Source organism: Gorilla gorilla, chromosome 6 (genome assembly GCF_029281585.2).
Source record: "Gorilla gorilla gorilla isolate KB3781 chromosome 6, NHGRI_mGorGor1-v2.1_pri, whole genome shotgun sequence".
NCBI lineage: Eukaryota > Metazoa > Chordata > Mammalia > Primates > Hominidae > Gorilla > Gorilla gorilla.
Window position 1 is genome coordinate 144593148 of NC_073230.2, and position 23709 is coordinate 144616856.

Consider the following 23709-nt stretch of genomic DNA (forward strand, 5'->3'; position numbering starts at 1 on the left):
TCCCCCAGGCTGGAGTGCAAGGGCGTGATCTCAGCTCACTGCAACCTCCGCTTCCCCAGCTCAAGCAATTCTCCTGCCTCAGCCTCCCGAGTAGCTGGGACTACAGGCGCCCACAACCACACCCGGCTAATTTTTGTATTTTCAGTAGAGATAGGGTTTCTCCATGTTGGCCAGGCTAGTCTTGAACTCCTGACCTCGTGTGATCTGCCCGCCTTACCCTCCAAAAGTGCTGGGATTACAGGCATGAGCCACTGCGCCTGGCTGACTAGCCACATTTCCTGTGCTCAGTAGTCCCATATGGCTAGTGGGTACCATACTGGACAATAAAGGTCTAAGAAACAGCTTGAGAAAACAGGAATATATCTACCTTCAGAACAAGAGATTAAATATTATAATCTAAAAGAATGCAAAATCAATAGTTAACATATATACAATGCCACAACAGTGATATGATTGTTGATCCCACTACATGAGCCTCTCTGAAAGAGAATCAAAGGAAAACTGATTAAAGAATATTTGCCTCTAGAGAAAAGAATGTAAACAGATAAAAGAAATGAACTGTGAAGTTCTTTTTATGCCAACCAATCTCCAAGGTTCTTTATATACAGTGTAGTATATAACTCCTCTAGAAATCATTAGCATTGTTAGTTTACGACAAGTACCTTCAAAGTACTCAATAAAAATATCGTTCATTTTCTTCACAATTTCACACATGATTTCTTCGTTCATATTAGTATCAATTTCCCTTTTGCTATCATGTCCACTATCATTCTGTTGAAACATTATTAACAAAAATAAAACCAGCTCACACAGAAAGCATAAGAATGGATTTCAGGATTTCTGAAGGGTTTCGAGTATAAAATACTAATTCAAATAGAGCGAAAAGTCCTAAGAAATATAATATTTCCATCTGGGAGTATGAGAAACAGAAGGCGCAAATGTAGATACAGGACACTAATCTTGGCAGAGGTTGGAGGAAAACAAGGGTGCTGCTAAAGGAGGTAATAATGAAGTAACAACAGACCTCTTCAAAAACGATGATCCAGTATTTCATTCAAAGAAACTTTCAGGAATAGCAACCAACTCAGGCCCTCCCTTTCTCATTTCCTCAGGAACAAATATGTCTTTTCGTGCATATGGTGGAAAAGACAAGTGTTAGTGAGGAGAAAAGAGGGAGGCTATGAACCATCTCTGACCACTCCTTCCCCACCCACACAAACAAGCATACTCAAAGCCTGCCTTAAATGTGCCTTCAAGGCTGACATGATTTAGTAAAATATCATTGGCTAGAACAATCTCTAATCTTATCAACTCATGAAACTTCTTAAATGTAGTACAAAATCTCTTGCCATATGACTTAAATTTTCAAAGGATCTTTTTGACTGCTGTGTTAATAACAGACTACAAAGGGCAAGGGTAGAAGCAGGAAAACCTGTTAAAAGGCTGCTGCCATTACCCAGCAAGAGATGATGGTGGCTGTGGAGACAGTGAAAACTGGTTGAATTCTGGATATGTTTTAAAGTTAGAGCCAACAACTTCCTGAAGGAATGAATGTAGGATAAGAGGATAAGACAGCAAGAGTCAAGAATGACTCCAAGGTTTCTGGCCTGAGCAACTGGAAAGCTGCCAAGAACTGAGATGAGGAAGGCTATGTGGACAGAGTAGGTATGAGAGAGCAGGTTTGGGAGGGAAAAGCAAGAATTCCATTTTGGACATGTTGAGTGTGAGATGTTTAAGAGCCATTCAACATAGGCAACTGGATATAAAAATAAGGAGTTACGGAGAGAGATCTGGGCTGAAAAAATTCATTTGAGAGAAAAATATTCAAAGCCACCAAACTAACAGAGATTGCTAAGGGAATGAGCATAGATAGAGAAGATAACCAAGGAGTGAGCCTTGGGATATTCCAATGTTTAGAGGTAGGCAAAAAGGAAAATCTACTAAGGAAGACTAAGGAGGAGCAGCCAATGAATTTTGAGGAAAACCAAGTAAATGTAGTAGCCTAAAAGGCAAGTTAAACAAGTATATCAAAGACAAGGAGAAAATAACTTTGTCAAATGTAGATCATCACCCAAGATAATGACAGAACTGACTACTAGATGTAATAATGTCATTTGTTGAAAGACATTAACAAAAGCAATCTTAGCACAGTGGTAGGGGCAAAGCCTGATTAGAACAGGCTTAAGAGAGAACATGAGAAAGAAATTAGGACAAGTGCATTTAGACAATGCTTTAAGGGGTTCTACAGAAAGAGAGCAAGAAAGAGCAATTGAGGGAAGATATTTTTATGATGAAAAAAGTAACAGTATGCTTGTATATTGATGGGAATTATCCAGAAGAGACGAATTGATGATATAGAGAGAGAAGGGAGAATGGCTAGGGCAATGTCCAGAGTAAATCTACAGGAGTTACATACTACACTGTATATAAAGAACCTTGGAGAGTGGTTGGCATAAAAAGAACTTCACAGTTCACTAATGCATTAATCAGAGGACCTGGGACTATATAGAAACATAGAGAGTAAATCTATAGTAACACAAAGACAGCAGCAAGGTCTATTGAGTACAGATGTAGTCAATACATACATGTGGTGGCAGGAGTCTGTAAGTGTTCTTCTGACTGCTTGCATCTTACAATGAAGCAGAAATCAGGTCCATCAACTGAGAGTGAGTATGAGGAAGAGTGTTGGAAGTTTGAAGAGAAAAGCAAGGGTACAAACTAAGTCATCTATGAGAGGGGAGACTGAATGGACTAAGAAAATAGAGTACAATTGCCAGACAATATTCAGGGCAAGAAACCTGAGGTTTCTTATCATGAATTTAAAGTGAGAGCAGTTATCATAGTTGTATTTTTCTTCAGTCACTTTCAGCCGCACAGATGTAGATATGAAGTACTCAAAGAGTTGATTTACCTAAGATTGAGGTTTTTGCCAACTAATTATGAAAAGGCCAGAAAGGAGCAAGTGAGTTGAAGGCATATGCAATATGACTGGTGATTGAATTATACAAGGTAAGGAAGGAAGAAAGGAAATCAAGGGGGCAAGGCACAGTGAAAAGGGAATAGAATCAGTGGACTGACAGTTTTAATGACGGTGAGGAACTGTTGAGTTGAGGTACCAGGTAGAATGGGCTGAAAAGACAGCAGTCAGAAAGAGCTTAGAAAAAATGAAGAGGTTTCAAGTTATTGGTAATAACAAGGAATATGACATGATCATGAGGCCAGGTGTGGTGGCTCACACTTGTAATCCTAGCTCTTTGGGAGGCCAAGAAAGGAGGACTACTTGGGGCCAGGAGTTTCAGACCAGACTTGGCAACACAGCAAGACCCCATCTTTACAAAATATCTTTTTTAATGCATAAAAAAGATAGGACCATGAAGTGCCTTAAATGGGCTAGAGAGTAAGATCATTAAAGAAGACATTTAGAAATTAAGAGGTCACAGTATTAGAGGGACCATAGTGATATATATTGAAATTATCAAGAATTAAAAGAGACTTAGCGTTAGAAGAACGACAGTGAGCCAGGAGCTAAACCAGTCAAGAAAAGAGAAGGTGTAACCCAGGTTGCAGTAGATGCCAGCAAACATGAGGATTTACAGACAATATAACCTGTTAATAGACAAGTTTTAAGGAGAACAAGAGAATGATGGACAACTGCCCCATCTCCAGGCTCCTGGTTCCAGTCAGTGGAACCAGGCTCCCTCTTGACTCCTGTTCAAATGGAGTAGGTCAGAGCATGAAAATGGTTGGTTGGTTGGTTGGTTGGTATGCTTGTTTGTTTTTAGAGACAGGGTCTCACTATGTAGCCTAGGCTAGCCTTGAACTGAGCTCAGGGATCCTCCTGCCTCCACCTCTCAAGTAGCTGGGACTGCAGGTGTATACTACCATGCCTGGCCAGGAAATGTAGTTTCAAGTCTCAGTGCATAGGACTCCCCACTGATCCTTGATGACATTATCAGAAAAAAATGAAATATTTAATTGCCAATGTATAAGACAGCCACAGGGGAAGCAGCATCCTCAGCAAAGTACGAAGTAGACAAAATGTTCAGAGAAAGACAAACAAGGATGCAGGAAATTTTGCTGATGATAGACTGTGAATTCCACTGGGCTGCACAATGGCAAGATTTCAAGAGTTGAAGAGGATTGAAAAAAATAGCAAATACACTAAACCTTGTGGGGACATGAGTATCACCTAGGAGACTGATAGTAACTGACATAAAAAGGGAAAAGGGATAAAGAACATAATGAGATTAGTCCTGGTGGACTAACACAAGTAGCAGTGTCAAAGCTATGAATATTGGAGGAAGGAATGTGGTATTTGAAGCTCCCTATCAATGGAAGACAACAGTTTGGGGAATCATGCTTTTGGTCTCAGCACGAAGGGCCTCCCCTTAAACTTTAATAATGGCTTGCAAAGAAACTGTAATGCACTTTTAAGGTGTTATAGAATTTTTTGAAACTAATAAGGAGGTTAGAATAGTGCTTAGCATCTAATAAGCGCTCACGGATACGCTTTCATTAGCTAATCAAATGTAAAATATAAGTATTGTATCAAAAAAAAGAGATTCATTTATAGATTCCTTTCCTCAGCTATTAACAAATGGGTTTCCCAAGTGATTTCAAGAAAACCTGTACCCAGAAAAAAAAAAAAAAAAAAACCTCGGAAAACTCACTTGAGAAAAAGGAGGAAGTCTTTGAGAAGGTAAAGTCCTATATAGTGTCCATCAATCTGATAACTGGCTTCTCTAAAAAAGTACCACCAGCGGTGGGGCGCAGTGGCTCACACCTGTAATCCCAGCACTTTGGGAGGCCGAGGCGGGCAGATCACTTGAGGTCAGGAGTTCAAGACCAGCCTGGCCAACATGGCGAAACCCCGTCTCTACCAAAAATACAAAAATTAGCCGGGCATGGTAGTGCGCGCCTGTAATCCCAGCTACTCGGGAGGCTGAGACAGGTGAATAGCTTGAACCCTGTGAGGTGGAGGTTTCAGGGAGCCGAGATCGCGCCATTGCACTACAACCTGGGCAACAAGAACGAAATTCCATCTCAAAAAAAAAAAAAAAAGGACCACCAGCACTTTGAACACTTTTCTCCATCCATCCTACTTCAATGGTAGATTAACTTATTAATCCAACAAGCAAATATTGAGCACCTATTATGTGCCAAGTACTATTCCCAGAACCTGGAATACATCAGGGATCAAAACAAATATCCCTACCCTGGAAAGAGATCAACAACAAACAGTATATATATTAATTATATGATATGTCAGAACATAAGTGTTATAGAAAAAAATAAAACAGTGCAAATATTAGAGGAAAGGGGCCTGAAATCCAAGTGTAAATAAATAGAGTAAGTAGACATCCAAAGTTTTCTCCAATAACATCCATGGAAAAGGCCCTAAGACCTTTCCATTTAGTTTTTGCCACTAGTTTGCATTATTAAATTATTTTCTTCTTCTATTTTTTCTTCAAGCCACCAATTTTACTCTATTTTACTTCAGCAGTAGATAATAGCTAACATTTATGAAACATTTACCACATAGCATTGTTCTAAGTGTTTTTAAAAGATTAAATAATTACATCCTCACAATAGATCTATGAAATAGGTGTTCCTTTTGCCTCCATTTTACAAGGCAGAAAACTGAGGCACAAAAATATTAAGCAAAGTTTCCCAAGATCACATGGTTAGCAAGTAGCAGAGCCCTGGAGAAACATATACAATACATATTCCCTATTATGAAATTTAAGACCAGCCTGGGCAACAAACATGGCAAAACTCCATCTCCACAAAAATACAAAAAGTTGGCTCACGCCTGTAATCCCAGCACTTTGGGAGGCCAAGGCGGGTAGATTACCTGAGGTCAGGAGTTTGAGACCAGCCTAACCAACATGGTGAAACCCTGTCTCTACTAAAAATACAAAAATTAGCCGGGTATGGTGGCACATACCTGTAGTTCCAGCTACTCAGGAGGCTGAGGCAGGAGAATCGCTTGAACCCGGGAGGCGGAGGCTGCAGTGAGCCGAGACTGTGCCATTGCACTCCAGCCTGGGAGACAGAGCGAGACTCTGCCTCAAAAAAAAAAAAAAAAAAAAGCTGAATGTGATGGCATGCACCTACAGTGCCAGCTACTTGGGAGGCTGAGGTGGGAGGATTACCTGAGCCTGGGAGGCTATAAGGAGCCAAGATCTCACCACTGCACTCCAGCCTAGGTAACAGAGTGAGACCCTGTGTCAAAAAAAAGAAAGAAAGAAAGAAAGAAAGAAAGAAAGAAAGAAAGAAAGAAAGAAAGAAAGAAAGAAAGAAAGAAAGAAAGAAAGAAAGAAAGAAAGAAATTTAAGAACATTCAGGGCTGGGTGGGAGCAATAGCTCATATCTGTAAATCCCAGTGCTTTTGGGAGGCCAAGGTGGGAGGATTGCTTAAGCCCAGGAGTTCAAGGCTGCAATAAGCTATGATTGTGCCACTGCACTCCAGCCTGGAAAACAGAGGAAGATCCTGTCTCTAAAATAAAGAAAAAGAATAATATTCAGCACAAACTGTCTCAAGTTTTCTCACCTCTAATAAACAGACTCTCTTACAGTATACATACAAAAACTGTGAATGCTCCTATTATATTGTTTTCTGGCCATTTTTACAGTTATTTTCTTGACTAAATAGTTTTTTTGTTGTTGTTTTTTTGAGACAAGAGGTCTCACTCCATCACCCAGGCTGGAGTGCAGTGGCGCAATCTCCACTCACTGCAACCTCCACCTCCCGGGTTCAAGTGATTCTTATGCCTCAGCCTCCCAAGTAGCTGGAATTACAGGCACGCACCACCATGCCCAACTAATTTCAGTATTTTTATTAGAGACGGGGTTTCACCATGTTGGCCAGGCTGGTCTCAAACTCCTGACCTCACGTCATCTGCTCACCTTGGCCTCCCACAGTGCTGGGATTACAGGCGTGAGCCACTGTGCCAGGCCAACTGAATAGTCTTTATCAGTCTCTGCTTAACATCTTCCTTAACCTCCCTGCAATCTGATTTATATTACCATTCTTAGTGTACTGAAACTGCTTTAATGTGGTCAGTGACCCTCACACCACCAAGCCAAAGGATTCTTTCTCTATTCTCATTCTCCTCGAACTTCGTATTGGACTATGTCCACCTCTGTGCCCTTCTTCCTGAAACCTCCTTGGCTACCTAGAAGCAACACTATCCTGAATCTTCCTATTCCTCTCTCTCTCTCTCTCTCTCTCTCTGACCTTTCCCTTAGAAAATCTCTTCCTTTGGATTCTGAGCCAAACTTTTCCATCTTCCTTTTACCTCTCCTACTGTTCTTATTAAAGTATCTTTTTCACTTCTACCCCTGAAACGTAGGAACCCCAAAAGTTTAAGTTGAGTCCACTGTTCTTCTCTCATTTTCTTCTTATTTTTTGAGACAGAGTCTCTGTCACCCAGACTGGAGTGAAGTGGCACAATCACAGCTCACCGCAGCCTCGATCTCTCAAGCTCAAGCGATCCTCCCCACTTAAACTCCCAAGTAGCTGGGACTACATGAGTGCACCACCAAGCCTGGATAATTATTATTATTATTTTTTTTTTTAAGAAATGGAGTCTCACTATAATTGCCCAAGATGGTCTTGAACTCCTGGGCTCAAGCTATCCTCCAGCCTCGGACTCCCAAAGTGTTGGGATTACAGGCGTGAGCCACTGCACCCAGCTCGTTTTTATATTCTCATAGGGTCAGGCATGGTGGCTCACGCCTATAATCCCAGCACTTTGGGAAGCCGAGGCAAGCGGATTGCTTGAGGCCAGGAGCTCAAGACCAGCCCGGCCAACACAGTGAAACCCCATCTTTACCAAAAAAATACAATAATTAGCCAGGCATGGTGGCACGTGCCTGTAGTCCCAGCTACCCAAGAGGCTAAGGTAGGAGAATTGCTTGAACCCAGGAGGCGGAGGTTGTGGTGAGCCAAGATTGCGCCACTGCACTATAGCCTGGGTAAGAGAATGAGACACTGTCTCAAAATAAAAATAAAAATAAAAGATTCTGATAGTCTCTTTTAAGGTTCATTCATCCAATTAAGTATTTATTGAGCATCTACCATCAACCAGGTTCTGTTTGGGTTGCTTAAAATAGATTAGTGAACAGAACAGACCAAAAAAAAATCCTCTGTCCTTATAGTGAAATAATTCTATGCTACCAAGCACACTCAAAACTATCTTCCCCTAAATACTATTTTAAACACATACTATCATGACTTAAAAACAACAATAACAACCTTGCAATGATTCCCCTCTTATCAGCATCTAATTTTCTATGCCTTAGTTCAAAACACTTGATAATCATTTTCTATTGTATCCATACAGGTTCATTTTCCATTACTCTCTGATTCAAGGGAATTCCAGGCAGGCCAATCTTCTGATTACCCCTCAAACACATTCCTTATATTTCTATGTGGTCAAGTGATTACTGAAAATATATGTTTAGTACTTAGACATTGTTTTACAAGTGTACTGAATTAATAGAGAAATTCAAAGATGAATGTTTTTTATTCCTTCAAATGCATAAAAATAGCAAACACTTAGACAAAGCGACGATGTGCCAAACACTATTCCAAGCACTTTATATACATTAACCCATTTATTCCACACAACAATCCTGGTATCTCCATTTTACAAATGAGGAAGCTGAGTCCCAAAGATGGTAAAGTAACAACCTAGGTCTCACAGATAGTAAGTAAGTGGCAGAGCCAACATTCATATGTAGGAAGCCTGGTTCCATACTACCCAGCATACTCCCAGCAGAAGTAATAAAAACAAATAGAGTTCAAAACTGAAACTGAAAACTATATTCGACTATAAAAAGTTATGTATAATAAATTAATCCTTTACTCCAAATAATGAAGAACAATATTTCCTCTGTCAAGTTTAAATTATAGAATTTAATAGCATATAATAAAAACCACAATCTACAAACATGAATACACCATCTATCATTCAGAGTTCCCCAAAGCTGAAAATACTTGCTAGGCATGACAAAGAATATATGGTGACACAGGTCTAACTTGTGTTCTTTTGTTAGCATGCATATATTAAAGTATTTTGCTGTCATCCTTGCTTTCATCAGAATCAAAATAGATTTGAATACAATCTTTAAGGTTTTTTTGTTTGTTTGTTTGTTTTTGAGATGGACTCTTGCTCTGTCACCCAGGCTGGCGTGCAATGGCATGGTCTTGGCTCACTGCAACCTCCGCATCCTAGGTTCAAGTGATTCTCCTGCCTCAGCCTCCTGAGTAGCTGGGATTACAGGCACATGCCACCACACCCGGCTAATTTTTCTATTTTTAGTAGAGACAGGGTTTCACCACGTTGGCCAGGCTGGTCTCGAACTCCTGACTTCGTGATCCACCTGCCTCGGCCTCCCAAAGTGCTGGGATTAAAAGACTGCCAGCTTTACTTTTTGGAAGCAAAATTCACATGTAGGACTAGGTCCTGTATGACAGAAAAAAATTTAGGAGAAGCAAGAAAAATCCCCAAAGCATTTAACTCATATAGGTACTCTTCAACCTATCACCAACTTTATGGCTAAAGGATCTTTTAAAGGGTTTCTAAGGACTCACAGAGAATTCAATTATTTTATAACTGATTACATAAAATTAAAATCCAAAGGCAGAGGTTTTTTCATAAAACAATCCTGACATATTAAAAGATAGGGAGTGCCTAACTACAACATTATCATTTTCTTCTCTTTCCAGTTTCCCCTGCTCCTCAGGCAGAGAAAAGACATAAATTTGTCAGGTTTTGAGATGGAGAGATTAAAACAAACAAACCAGGACAGGGATGCTAGTTTGATCTGGAAAAGGCTAGACTGTATGTAGCCTTTCCAACTAGTAATGACAGCCTAACTAGAAAAGAAAAGGTATGTAGATAAAGGCAGCCAAAAAAACAATGCCATCAATGCCTTAGGCAAAAATCCACAGCAGCTACTATTCCCCACTTTATTTTCTGCCTCTCCTCCCTTTTCCTGGGTAAGGAAAGCACCCAAAGCACCCCCAAGGCCACTCACAGAAAACCAATTTCTTCCCAAGCACTGTATGAATTAAAAAAAAAAACATAAACTATTAATAATTTGAGATTAATTCAATTTAATCTCAAATTTTCGAACAGTTTGGAAAAGATTTTTCAAACAGGGAGTCGTTTTCTCCTCTCCTCACCCACAGCAACCCACTATGACACTCATAAAGTCATCCCATACTCCAAGGGATTAAATACAAATTTCCTGGGGAAAACACTGGATTTGGCAGCTATCACTGAAGATATTCCCAAATACTAAGGTTCTCCTGTATACCCTATATTTGATATTTTCTTCCCTCCCACATACACTGTTGACAGCAAGAAAGATGGATAATCCTTCTCAAGATTCTCTACACAATGGATATCTCAACTCAAATCTCAAATCCAAAATTAAAACATGAAAACCCCTGTTAAAACAAACCCCCCAAGGAGAAGGCAATGGCTTTCTATTCTAGTGTTCATTTTCAACAGCACATACGACCAGCTAAATAAGGAAGTTTTAAAATGTCAAAAATATTTCTGTCATATTACTAGAATGAAAGAGGTCTAAGGATAGAGGCGATGCCAACGAAAAACAGATTATTTCCCAATAATGTACTATGTTGCATCATCTTAATCAGTGAGTATTTCCCAAGTCACTAAAAGGTTCATGGCATTATGATAGGTCCTATATTTTATAATAACAATAAAGAAAATGGTAAAATTAAGTTTAATTTTAAAATTATAAGCACAGTTGAGATGTTTTCAGACTCAACTGTGGGAAACTTTGAGATACACATGCTACATACAGTAGAGGAATACCTGAGACATGGAAGGAAGCATGAAGATAATAAGTGGCAATACAGTATTATTCATCTACCTCATTTACAAAGCGAGAAACAAGAAACCTACTTTTTTCCCCCAGCTTTAAAATAAAATGTAAAATTTTCCTTCACAAAACAAAGTATGCTATCCAGAAATACACAACAGATCCAGAAAGTTGGCTTAATGCAGGGTCTACAAACCAAAACAAAGAATTAAAAAAAAAACTTCAAAGTTCGCAGAACTTAAAAAAAAAATTCCAACCAAAACATATACGGCTGATGTTTAACCAGACCTGTTTTTTAATATTACCTGTGCAAAACAAAGATATCGAAGTAAATGAAAGGATAAGTTTTCATTTCACAATCTCCCTGTGTACTTCCTCAGCCTGCGGACCTACCTTTATTCATCCTTAAAGGGAGTTGGTAGCTAGAAATATTTAATGCCCTACTTCATCAGAATTTTCTTTAGCTCTGATCAGGCCATTATTAAAGTCATCCAGTAATATTTACTGGTTATAGCTATTCAAATGTGAGTAGTCTCCTAATAACCGTTCTGAACTAATATACACATAGGAAGCAGGTAAGGCCTAAATTTCTCTTTTACAAATGAAGTATGTTCATTTCTCTTACTGTAATAAAGATAATATTTCTTTATTTTCCAAGCTCCTATTCTCCAGTGAATATCTTTAAAATCATTCAAAAACACTGGTAGCTATTTTCTACTAAACTTTTTTTTTTTTTTTTTTGGAGACAGAGTTTCATTCTGTAGCCCAGGCTGGAGTGCAGTGGTGCCATCTTGGCTCACTGCAACCTCCGCCTCCCGGGTTCAAGCAATTATCCTAGCCTCAGCCTCCCAAGTAGCTGGGATTACAGGGGCACACCACCATACCTAGCTAATTTTTGTATTTTTAGTAGAGACGGGGTTTCATTATATTGGCCAGGCTGGTCTCAAACTCCTGACCTCAAGCAATCCTCCCACCTCAGCCTCCCAAAGTGCTGGGATTACAGGTGTGAGCCACCACACCAGGCCTACTAAAACTTCTTGAAGCTGTTATTGGAGTAATCATCTATCACTTTCTTCGCAAAAGCTGGGCTTGGATAACAAATTGCAGTTTACTATCAAAGACAAATAGACCACATTTCCTCAGTTCTCTACTCTTCAAAACCTTGGTGTCACTTTAGGGCATGAGGGACTAAAGAGAAGATGGAATCAATTATCTGACAAATCCTGTAGAATTTCCATCCTAACGTCTCTCAGAATAGCTCCTTACCTCAGTGGCTTGGTCTCTAATTTTTCAAACAAACCTCAACTGTCAACCCCAAAATATGCTGCACACTATTGAAAGAGTAATCTTTCTGAAAAACACTCTCATGTTTTCTCCTGCTCCCTATCAACCTCTACTGGCTTCTTATTGCTTAGCAGATTAAATTCAACCTGACACCAATACACCTTTCATAATCTAGCTCTACCCTACTAATACAAATTTATCTGCCACCATTCCCAGTAATTAACACTTTATTCCATTGAGATCAGACTCCTTACATCCCTCTCACATCATGCTAGCCCCTATCAAGTGTTTGCTCATTCTTTACTGTGGTCTAAATGTCTCCTCCACAACGCATATTGAAATTTAATTGCCAGTGTGGTAGTATTAAGAGTTGAGGCCATTAAGAGGTGATTAGGCTATGAGGGCTCTACCCTCATCAATGATAATGCCATAGTAATGGAAGTAGGTTCCTGATAAAAAGCAAGTTCTGCCCTCTCTGTTCTTGTTCTCTCACCCTCTCTTGCTCTTCTACCTTACACCATGGGATGACATAGCATGAAGGCCCTGCCAGATGCCAGTGCCATGTTCTGGTTCTTCCCAGTCTCCAAAACCATGAGCCAAATACATTTCTGTTGATTATAATTATCCAGTCTGTGGTATTCTGTTATAGCAGCATAAAATGAACTAAGACATGCTTCCATTCCCTATATAGAACGTACATAACGTTCTCCTTCTGGATATGCTAGCCTATACAAACAGTACACAATCTTTATTCAAGACTCATCTTCTTCAGGAAGCCTCACTCCTAGGACTTTAGTCTGAAGATATCCCTGTACAAACAGACTGGACTCATACTACATGTAGCACACATTATTTGTACACTGCTTTGGACAGTGCTAATTGTATCATTATGAAAGTATTCTTGACAAGATAAACTCTACAAAGAAGTTGTGCCAAATTTTCCAAGAAGTGGTTCCATAAGCAAAGTCTGTTTGAAAAATTGATTAAGGCTGGGTGCAGTGGCTCAGGACTGTAATCCCAACACTTTGGGAGGCTGAAGCGGGCAGATCACCTGAGGTCAGGAGTTCAAGACCAGCCTGGCCAACATGGTGAAACCCTGTCTCTACTAAAAATACAAAAACTTAGCCAGGTGTGGTGGCAGGCGCCTGTAATCCCAGCTACTTAGGAGGCTGAGGCAGGAGAGTTGCTTGAACCCGGGAGGTGGAGGTTGCAGTGAGCCAAGATCATACCACTGCACTCCAGCCTGAGCAACAAGAGCAAAACTCCATCTCAAAAAAAAAAAAAAAGAAAAAAGAAAAAAAGAAAAGTTGATTAAATAATCCTGATTTTGGCAGGGCACAGTGGCTCACGTCTGTGATCCCAGCACTTTGGGAGGCTGAGGCAGGTGGATCACCTGAGGTCAGGAGTTTGAGACCAGCCTGGCCAACATGGTGAAACCCTGTCTCTACCACAAATATAAAAATTAGCTGGGCATGGTGGTACACGCCTGTAGTTCTAGCTACTTGGGAGGCTGAGGCAGGAGAACTGCTTGAACCCAGAAAGCAGAAGTTGCAGTGAGCCGGGATGGCACCACTGCCACTTTAGCCTGAGTGACAGAGTCGGACACCATCTCAAAATAAATAAATAAAGACATTTTATTATATCACAGCATAGTGGCTCACACCTGCAATCCCAGCACTTTGGGAGGCTGAGCTAAGAGGATCACTTAAGCCCAGAAGTTTGAGACTACCCTGGGCAACAGGGTGAGCCCCCATTTCCACAAAAAATAAGCAAATTAGCTGGGCATGGTCCCGTGCCTGTAGTCAGAGCAACCTGAGAGGCTGAGGTGGGAGAATTGCTTGAACCCAGGAGTTCAAGGCTACAATGAGCTAGGATCATGCCACTGCACTCCAGCCTGGGCAACAGAGACCATCTCAAAAAAAAAAAGAAAAAAAGTTCTAGTACCAATGAAACAATGTAATGACTAAGATTTGATACTCTTTGAAGCTGAGTAACAGGTACATGGTGGTTCATACCTACTTTTGTACTTGTTTAAAAATACCAAAAGTTCCTTTTTAAAAAAGTACTAATAACGTCTTTATATCATTTTAAATGACAAAACCAAAATATAACATTTTCTTTACCCAAGGAATACATAGGTCCCTACTGACAGTAAGAAAAATGTTTGCAGAAAGATTTAATGCAGAATCCTAATTCTCATCTAAGAATTAATAAAAGTTAGAGGAAAAAATACAATCAAATAGAAAGGATTTCCATGAAAAGAAAAATTAATCCTAACTACTAAAAGCAACACTGTTTATATTATAAAACTTCATTCAATTAGAGCATTCACAAGACGGTCCACCCAAATAACTGATGAAAATTTAAAACTTCAGAAAAAAATCTTAAGCAAAATATGGGAGGCAGAAAATAAAGGGGAAAAAAGGAGAAAAGTTGCTACAACCAATGTTCAATAACACAAATCAGCCAATGTTATTTTAGAAAATTCACAATCTGAAAACACCTGATGCTCTAAGGGAATGGATTAAAAGGTTCTTAAATAATCAGAAAATTAGCACTTCCACTCTATTCCAAACTCTGAAAAACATGCTCAGAAAATTTCAGATATTTGGATTAATGACCATGTATCTGTTTGTTGCTATTAAGAAATGCTCCACCCCTTTGAAATTTCAGTCTAATTGCTTTTCAAAATTCAATCACTATTTTGCCTACATCATTCACTAATTGCTTCCAAAAGCAGTAATATAAGATCTACTAATTTTTTTTTTTTTTTTTTTGGAGACAAAGTCTCACTCTGTCACCCAGGCTAGAGTGCAATGGCGCAATCTCAGATCACTGCAACCTCTGACTCCCAAGTTCAAATGATTCTCCTGCCTCAGCCTCCCGAGTAGCTGGAATTACAGGCACGTGCCACCACATCCGGCTAATTTTTGTATTTTTAGTAGAGATGGGGTTTCACCATGTTGGCCAGGCTGGTCTCAAACTCCTGACCTCGTGATCTGCCCACCTCGGCCTCCCAAAGTGCTGGGATTACAGGCGTGAGCCACCGTGCCCAGCCACATCTACTATTTTTAAGGGAAAGCATTTTATTCTTCTAATTACACTGCTTTTTTGCCTTGACCTTTTTTCCAAACTGGTTTTAGGCATATCCACAAGCCAATTTTGATTATTTTGATTTCAAATTCTACTCTATAATTGCTTTAAAACTCAAGAGGTGAGATTTTAGTAGCCATACTTTAAAAAAGTTGTTTTTGAACAGTTATCTGACATACACACCTATACAAATAGCAAGACTTATCCTAATAGCAATACATCATCTGCCCATCACCCAAAGCAATTAAAGCTTAAAACAGGACAACTCTCCTGTATAAACAGAGTTAATAATAAGGAAGCCGTACTTGAGGCCAGGCACAGTGGCTCACACCTGTAATCCCAGCACTTTGGGAGGCTGAGGCAGGCAGATCACGAGGTCAGCAGTTCGAGACCAGCCTGGCCAACATGGTGAAACCCCATCTCTACTACAAATATAGCTGAGTGTGGTGGCGGACATCTGTAATCCCAGCTACTCCGGAGGCTGAGGCAGGAGGATTGCTTGAACCTGGGAAGCAGAGGCTTCAGTGATCCGAGATCGTGCAGCTACACTCCAGCCTGGGTGACAGAGCGAGACTCCGTCTTGGGGAGTAGCAGGGAGAAAAAAAGCCATACTCACAAATAAACCTGTTAAGATGAAAAATAAACTCATACTCAAACTGTGTTATACCATCCTTAAAGTTAAGTTTTCCTACCAAGTAAAAGTAATCATCTTCTTTTTAGTAGCTTATAATTTCTCTCTTCTGATAAAAGAAAAATATGCTGCTAAAATCTAAGTACTAAAATCTAAGGAGACAAAATAGTGGTGAAATTTTTTATAAACTTTGTAATTAAATAATAAAGAATCGTATCATAAAAAAGAAATGTGTCACAGAACCAGTTAGATTCTATTATAGTAGAAAAAGTTGACATTTACCACATAATCTTTTCTAATAAAGAAGTCCACATAACCAGATTAAAAACAATTGTGAAGTTCTTTTAGAAAACCACTAAATACATGATTAAAAAGTCCCACATATCTTCTTTCCTTGCATCACAAAAATAACTGGGTAAATTATGCTAGCTTTTAAATTTGAGTACTCTCAACTTTTGAGGAAAATATGTATATACTACAATCTTTAAAATATTGAGGATATTGTCATTTTTTATTCAGGAATGGATATTTGCAGATTTTTCCTAATATCTTTGAGGTAACATAAAATATTATAAAATCTCAGAATGTGTTAAACAAGTTTTATCCAATACATGCTATTCCAGTGGGATAAAAACCATTTACAAGTTCCATTTAGATTAAGAAATCCTTTGAGAAAATTATGTAGTACATTCTAGTTATACTGTTTCTGGAACAGCAAAAATCTCTATAACCTATTTCCCTACTGTTTTCTTCAGAACCAAATGAGCTGAATGTAACTTCCTTCACAAAGAGTCAAGACAGTATTATAGTTACTGTAAGAGAGCTAACTAACTGACTTTTCACCAGAGGCTGAAGTTTTCACAAATTAAAACCATTTTACTTAAATGATCTATAAAAATAATAACACTAAGTTTAAACATATTTAATTGAGTACTATTTGCAGTCACATTAGAAAATTTAATTTTAGGCCTGGCATGGTGGCTCACATCTGTAATCCCAACCCTTTGGGAGGCCAAGGTGGGCGGATCACAAGGTCAGGAGTTCAAGACCAGCCTGACCAACATGGTGAAACCCCGTCTCTACTAAAAATACAAAACTTAGCCGGGCGTGGTGGCACATGCCTGTAATCCCAGCTACTCAAGAGACTGAGGCAGGAGAATTGCTTGAACCTGGGAGGCAGAGGTTGCAGTGAGCCAAGATCGCACCACTGCACTCCAGCCTGAGTGACAGAGCGAGACTGTCTCAAAAAAAAAAAAAAAAAAAAAGAAAAGAAAAAGAAAATTTAATATTTTTCTCATACAAAACAACAAAAAGATAAATTTATTAAACTGAAGAATATGGATTCCTTTTAAAGCCAAGATTAGGGAGGTGAAAAAAGGGAAGATTTCTAAATTCAAACTGCTTAAACTGATAAGATATTTTTTCATTCCTTTAAAGCACACAAAATCATTTTTAAAATAAGACTCCCTTAAAGCTAGGAGTTCATCCTCTGGCAACACCCTTTCTTTAACAAATGAGTTGCAAGTTATCGCTAGTACTCCCATTTAGACTCAAGTTGAAGGGCATTACAAAAACAATGTTATTTTTCTGCACTTTGTCATTTGATTATAACTGTCTCATCCTAATTTTAAAATAGGCCAACTTTAAGCGATTCATGTTCAAAACCTTCTTACAGAAATAATCTATTGATCTCAAGAATTCAACTACTCAACCTGGCAGAAAGTATTCCAAATTATCAAAAGAAACCATGAAAATATGAAGCTTCAGTGTTCATAACGTTAGATCAAAAAACTAAAACCAAGCAAAAATATTTAGAAATCTCAGCTCCCTATTTCCTATCAAAATGTTAAAGAACTTTAGATATCTTCTTCAAAGGTACTAAAGATACAAAAGTAAATTCCTTTTGACTTCAGAGGGCTGAAATGAAGAATGCAGTAACTGTGGGCAAAAATTATGGAGGGGAAAGAATTACTTGAGAAAATATTTCATGAGGCAAATACCTTTTTTTTAAAAAAAAAAAAGATGTATTAAAATCACTTACTCCCTTCTACCAGACAAACAATCCTCTCCTAGAACTCACTGCTTACAATTCAGCCAAGTATGACTGCCAAGAGTTTCTAAACCTGTGTTAGGATTTTTCAAAGTGGAAAGCTTCTCCACCAGTGTATTACAACAACAAAAAGTATATTTTTTAGAGTTAAAGATCAACTATTAAATACACTCCTACTGATAAACTAAATGTAAGTGATTAAAAAAAAAACAAAACTCAAGTTGTAACTTAGGACAAAGTTTGCTATATAAATTGCTTGCAGTTCTAAGAGTAGGTATTTATTTGGTCCCCCAAATTGGGGCTTAAGTGGCTGAAAGAAAAAAGCTTTATAAACAGCTTTTCTAACCTTAGTTTACATTTGGTAAAACAGACCATTTATCACAATCAAGTGAACATAATGCCAAATGTTAAGATTCCAAATTTTACAGGTAAAATTTGTAAAAATTACAATAACCCAGTAATGGACTGCCACATGAGACTGTCACTGATTTTAAACATTTTTACATATATCTTAAGAATACAATGTCATGTATGTCATGTTTAAACTTGGGATGTATGTATTTGAACTATGTAATCTTGGTTGCTTTTCTGGTAATTCTTTATCTCACAGTGGTCTGATTATAGCCAGGGCTTCTTCTTCCCATTTTACCATTAGTCAGTACATCTTAATTTTGCTTTCACCAAAACATGGACATCATAAGCCACCTCTTGCTTCCAGTTTTCTGCTTTTTACTGTAGATAACAATGACAGTGAGTTCCACCAAATGCATGTATGTGCACAGCTTTGTCATTCTTTTCCCAGCCCCCTTCTTTTCTATGAGAAAAATACGAGGAACTTAGGTTTATATAAAAATATCGATTTTTCTTTTGCATACATAACTAATGGATTTTCAAGAGAAGACAATTTATTCAGATAACTATCATCCTAGAAATGTCAAGAGAATTTCCCAAATCCAAAAATAAGAAGAAAATCTGATATTAACTGGAGAGGAAATTTCCACTCAAATCATAAATAAAATGTCATCAATTAAGCTGAACATCAATAAAACTCAGTCAAAAATCAAGCCTCAATACAGAACCCACACATAACCCACATGTAATCAAAATATCACTTATATTTGCTAGCGGAGTTCACAGATGAATTCTGTATGTGCGCCAGATTTATCTTATTTTGTAATGCTGGGGTTAATATTTATTGGTATAAATCAGGGCCCACACTAAGTTTCCTGGGGAGAGGCAATCCAAAGAACGCTTAGTAGCATGATAAAACCGGTCCAAAACGAAAAAAAAGAAAAAAAGTCACGTCCTAACACAACAGAGCGAATAAGCGACAAATAGATCACAGAAAGCAAAACGAAAACGGTCCCCTCTGGAGTAGCCTGAATAAAAGATCTTCACTCATAACGTTTAATAGTATCCTACCTCACTTCATTCACTTCCCAACTTCCTTTACTTTTCAAGGGCCACCACGGGGCATCCCTTTTTCTGGAAGTGTATATATTGAAAGGATCTGTACAGGAAAGAGGGAAGGAACGGACAATTCTCAAGAAGGCTGAGAAACAGGTGGGTTAGCAGGAGCAGGAGCATAATCTAGATACTTAAGGGGCAGCTTTAAGATGACAGATGTGGTGGAAGGAAAGACTGCAAATCGGAAGCAGCTCTAGTGTGGCAGATACACTGTGGGCTGATTGCAAGCACCAGAGGGGGGCAAAGGCTAACTCCAGAGTGGTAGCAGTGGAGCAAAAAAACAAGCAGCAGGACGAGTGGGCAATGAGCAGTAGGATTAATGAGCAGCAGCAGCCAACACGGGTCAGAGTGGAAGTGATGGCTTTGGTCTTGGGAGACGGGGGCCAGTGGGAAAGGACGTCAGACAGGGAACAGGGGATTGGGGAAACAAGGAGGGCTGAGACCTAAGAATCCTGCCCCGGTGAAAATGCAGGGGGAAAAGCTGGAGACCAAAAGCCGCCTCGGCTCCCCAATTAAAGAAATTCTCGAAGGAGAGTCGCTGCTTGCCGCCGCGCTGCCTTCTGACCCGCTCCCTTTTCCTGATGGTAACTGCTGTGGCGTAAAGGGGAGAGGGAGGAAGAGGAGGAGGAAGAAGACCAAGGAGGAGGAGGGTGAAGATGAGGCGGGGGGTGGGGAGAAAGGGGGGTGCGGCCTGTACAGTCCCAGCGAAGCCTCCGCTCTCTCGTAGCCGGTCAGCCCCGGGTTTCCCCTAAGCCCAGCCCCGCATAGACTCACCCGCCTGCCTTGCCTCGCTTTTCCCTCAGCCGACTCCACGCGCTGCCGCGTCCTCACAAGAAACCACTGAACGAGCGTCGGGGAAAAAACTCTTCAGAACCGGGCCTGATTGCTTCAGCGAGTCCGACCTTTACGGCTGAGACAGAGACTCTCAGCTTTCGGTGGGTTCCACAGCCAGACGGGCCACCATCTTACATTAGGGTAAGACTCCTCCGGTCTCCCGTGCGCAGGCGCACGCTGATCCGGCCAGGAGGGGCGGGGGAGGGGCGGGAGGAGCGGCGGGCGGCTGAGTGGGAGGTTGCGGTGGCCGCTCCCGCAGCACCCTGGGAGTTGGAGTCCTCGGAGGGTAACCGCCCAGGGGCACGCCGGGAGTTGAAGTCCTCTCTCAGAGGGCGGAGGGGATCACCCACCTCACGTGGCTGCTGGACTGATGCCTTTCTTCGTGTTTTGCTTCCTTCTCTGCACGCGTGTGCTGCTTCAATGTCATTTGGTCGGCGGTTTTCACTAGTGATTCCGTGTCCTCGGTGTTTGCGGAAATGTGCTACCCCAAGACTGGGGCGAGGCTAAACAGTTTTTCGGGAGCCCGGAATGTTTATTCTCTGCCCCGCCCACCAGGGATGTCTAAAGGGGGCGGGGTGGAGGTGGAGGCAGGTTGGGGGTACGAAGAGCGCGGGATTTGATCTAGGGTGAGAATTTGATACAGACTTGGCGTCTGTTTGCGAACAAGGAGGAAACAGGCGCCTGTTTAATTCATTTCCCTGTCCTTGCGCATTTGGGGGCCGCCACCCTTGATCCCTTCTTCACTGTAAAATCTCTAGTGAAGACATACACTAAATTGTTCTGTGCAGATTACCCAAGAGAACGGAACACCCGTGCACTTACAATAACGTGCTTCTGTTGGTGTGAATTTGAGAATTTGCGGACCTCGGTGCAAATTAGTATTAGTTCGGTGTCCAGCCAGCACAGCTGTGTGCAAGTTTACAAACTACACACATCGGCACATCCCCAAGAACAATAAATGCAGCCACAATCCCTACGAGCACTGAGGAATCATCAGTCACAAAAGTCAGTCAATGTACTGGTCGCCCCGTTTGCATCCCAGAACTCTGGTGGAAGGGGCGCTCGAAGCAGTAACTTTTGCTTATTGCATGTATTCTTCACCCACTCATACAGCAAATACTCAATGAGCTCCTCCTAGCTGCCGGGTACTCTTCTATATATTGAGAATACAATGGTGAGCAAAATAGAAAAAATTCCCTGTCCCCATTCTAGTGATGTGTTGGGATGAGGAAGAGGAGAGAGGAGGCATTATTTTAAAAATACGCGATTAAAATGCATAGTATGTCATAACCGATTTTAAAAACTTAAAGTAGGGAAGGGGAGTAGGGAAAGAGGTTGCAGTTTTAAATTTACGAACTTAATTTCATAATAAGCCCTCATTTCATTGTTTTTTTTTTTTTTTTTTTTGAGACGGAGTCTAGCTCTGTCACCCAGGCTGGAGTGCACTGGCGCGATCTCGGCTCACTGCAACCTCCGCCTGCCGGATTCAAGCGATTCTCCTGCCTCAGCCTCCCGAGTAGCTGGGATTACAGGCACGTGCCACCACGCCAGGCTAATTTTTATATTTTTAGTAGAGACAGGGTTTCACCATGTTGGTCAGCCTGGTCTCGAACTCCTGACCTCAGGTGATCTGCCTGCCTCGGCCTCCCAAAGTACTGGGATTACAGACGTAAGCCAGGGCACCCGGCCTCATTCTTTTGATACATTGGTTTTCTGTGTTTCAGTTTCCTCACTATAAACCTAGAGACAACAGTTACTTGGGTAAAAATTAAAATATGTAATGAAGTCACATTTTACCCAAAGTTTGAAATTATAGAACCATGAAATGATTACCTAGCAAGGAAACTTGGGAAATTATTTGGATTTCCCTTTAGGTAATTAAATGCCTAAACATTCAATATGGTTGACATTTTTATTTAAAAATGTGTTTATTGTTCTTGTATATATTACTGATTCTATAGTAGTATATAAACAAAGTAATGAAAAGAACAAAATAAAAAGAACCCTTCCCATTATGAAAGATTAGAATCATCACAGTAAAAACTGGAAGGGATCTTAAGCATCACCTAATCCAGTGGCAACCTTATCTTACCCAACATTCCTTTTTTTAATAAATGTTTTTATAATATGCTCTTTGTTAGCCTAAAATGAAATTCATAGGTATATAAACTACCTATATACATGATTTCATCTTAAATCAAAATGATGTGCTATTTATAGTATAAATGATATGAAGAAAGTATTTTATAATAAAATTGTATTTCAATATATAAATGCTCGGCATGACCATTCTAGAAATACAGTCAAGTCATGGTTTGCTAGCACTTATAAATAAAATCTCCAACACTAGGGGGCAATGCCACCCCTGTATTGAGACTGACAGTAAGGAGGTGACAGTTCCTAGGTCACCAATTGTAAGAGTCACTACCATCTCAGGCCAGTACTCCTTTTACTATACTACAATGCCAGTTTTCATATGTTTATGTATGCATATGTGTATATATATACTATCATATAGACTTATGTATGTAACACTTCATTCTCATATAATTTTAAAAGTTAACATTAAATTGGGCCAGGTGTGGTGACTCATGCCTGTAATCCTAGGACTTTGGGAGGCCGGGGCGGGAGAACTGTTTGAGGCTTGAAGTTCAAGGCTAGCCTGGGCAACCTAGGGAGACTCTGTCTCTACAAAGATAAAATTTGAAAAACAGCTGGGTATGGTGGTGCCTGCCTGTGGTTCCAGCTACTTGGGAGGCTCAGGTGGGAGGATCACTTGGGCTTGGAAGTCGAGGCTGCAGTAAGCCATGATCATGTCATTGTCCTCCAGCCTGGGCAACAGAGTGAGACTCTGTCTCAAAACAAAACAAAACAAAACAAAAAACATTCAGTTGTATTACTTTGCTTACCTAATGATTCCTAAGTGTGGAACCTATCTATTCACTTAACAAATCTATTTTGCCTTTAGGCATTGTGCTCAATGCTGGTGGTATAGCAAAACAATGGTCAGCAAAACATGGTCCCTGTCCTCATAGAGCATAATGCCTAGTAGAAAAAGCAGAGATTAAATAATCATATAAATAAATAACTACAAGCATATAAACAGAATTTCATATATATGATTACAATTGGTCATGAGTACTAAGAAGATGTTTAAAGGATGTTATGAGAAAGTTTAAGAGGGGAGCCTAATTTAGATTGGTGGGGAGAGGAGGGTAGTCTTTACCAGGTTGGGAGTGGAGAATATGCAGAGACAGGAGGTGGTTTAAAAAAACACTCACCACAGGCTGGGCACGACAGCTCACGCCTGTAATCCCAGCACTCTGGGAGGCCAAGGCGGGTGGATCACCTGAGGTCAGGGGTTCAAGACCAACCTGGCCAACATGGTGAAACCCTATCTCTACTAAAACCAAAAAAATTAGCCAAGTATGGTGGCAGGTGCCTGTAATCCCAGCTACTCAGGAAGCTGAGGCAGGAGAATTGCTTG

At 40.1% G+C, this 23709-nt stretch overlaps 1 protein-coding gene across 8 annotated transcripts in view; it reads right to left on the minus strand.

Annotated features, from left to right (window-relative positions):
* Nucleotides 1-20756, minus strand: part of CNOT4 (CCR4-NOT transcription complex subunit 4) — a 148492-nt gene extending 127736 nt beyond the window's left edge. For 3 of the 8 annotated variants that reach the window (XR_010134768.1, XR_010134767.1, XM_031013078.3), the window contains exon 1: nt 20163-20396. The gene's annotated coding sequence lies outside the window, so the exon portion shown is untranslated. Of the gene's footprint in view, nt 1-20162 lie in introns of all 8 variants that reach the window. The other 5 variants (XM_031013074.2, XM_031013079.3, XM_031013077.3 and 2 more) reach the window with 3 other exon arrangements.
* Nucleotides 20757-23709: the final 2953 nt, after the last annotated feature.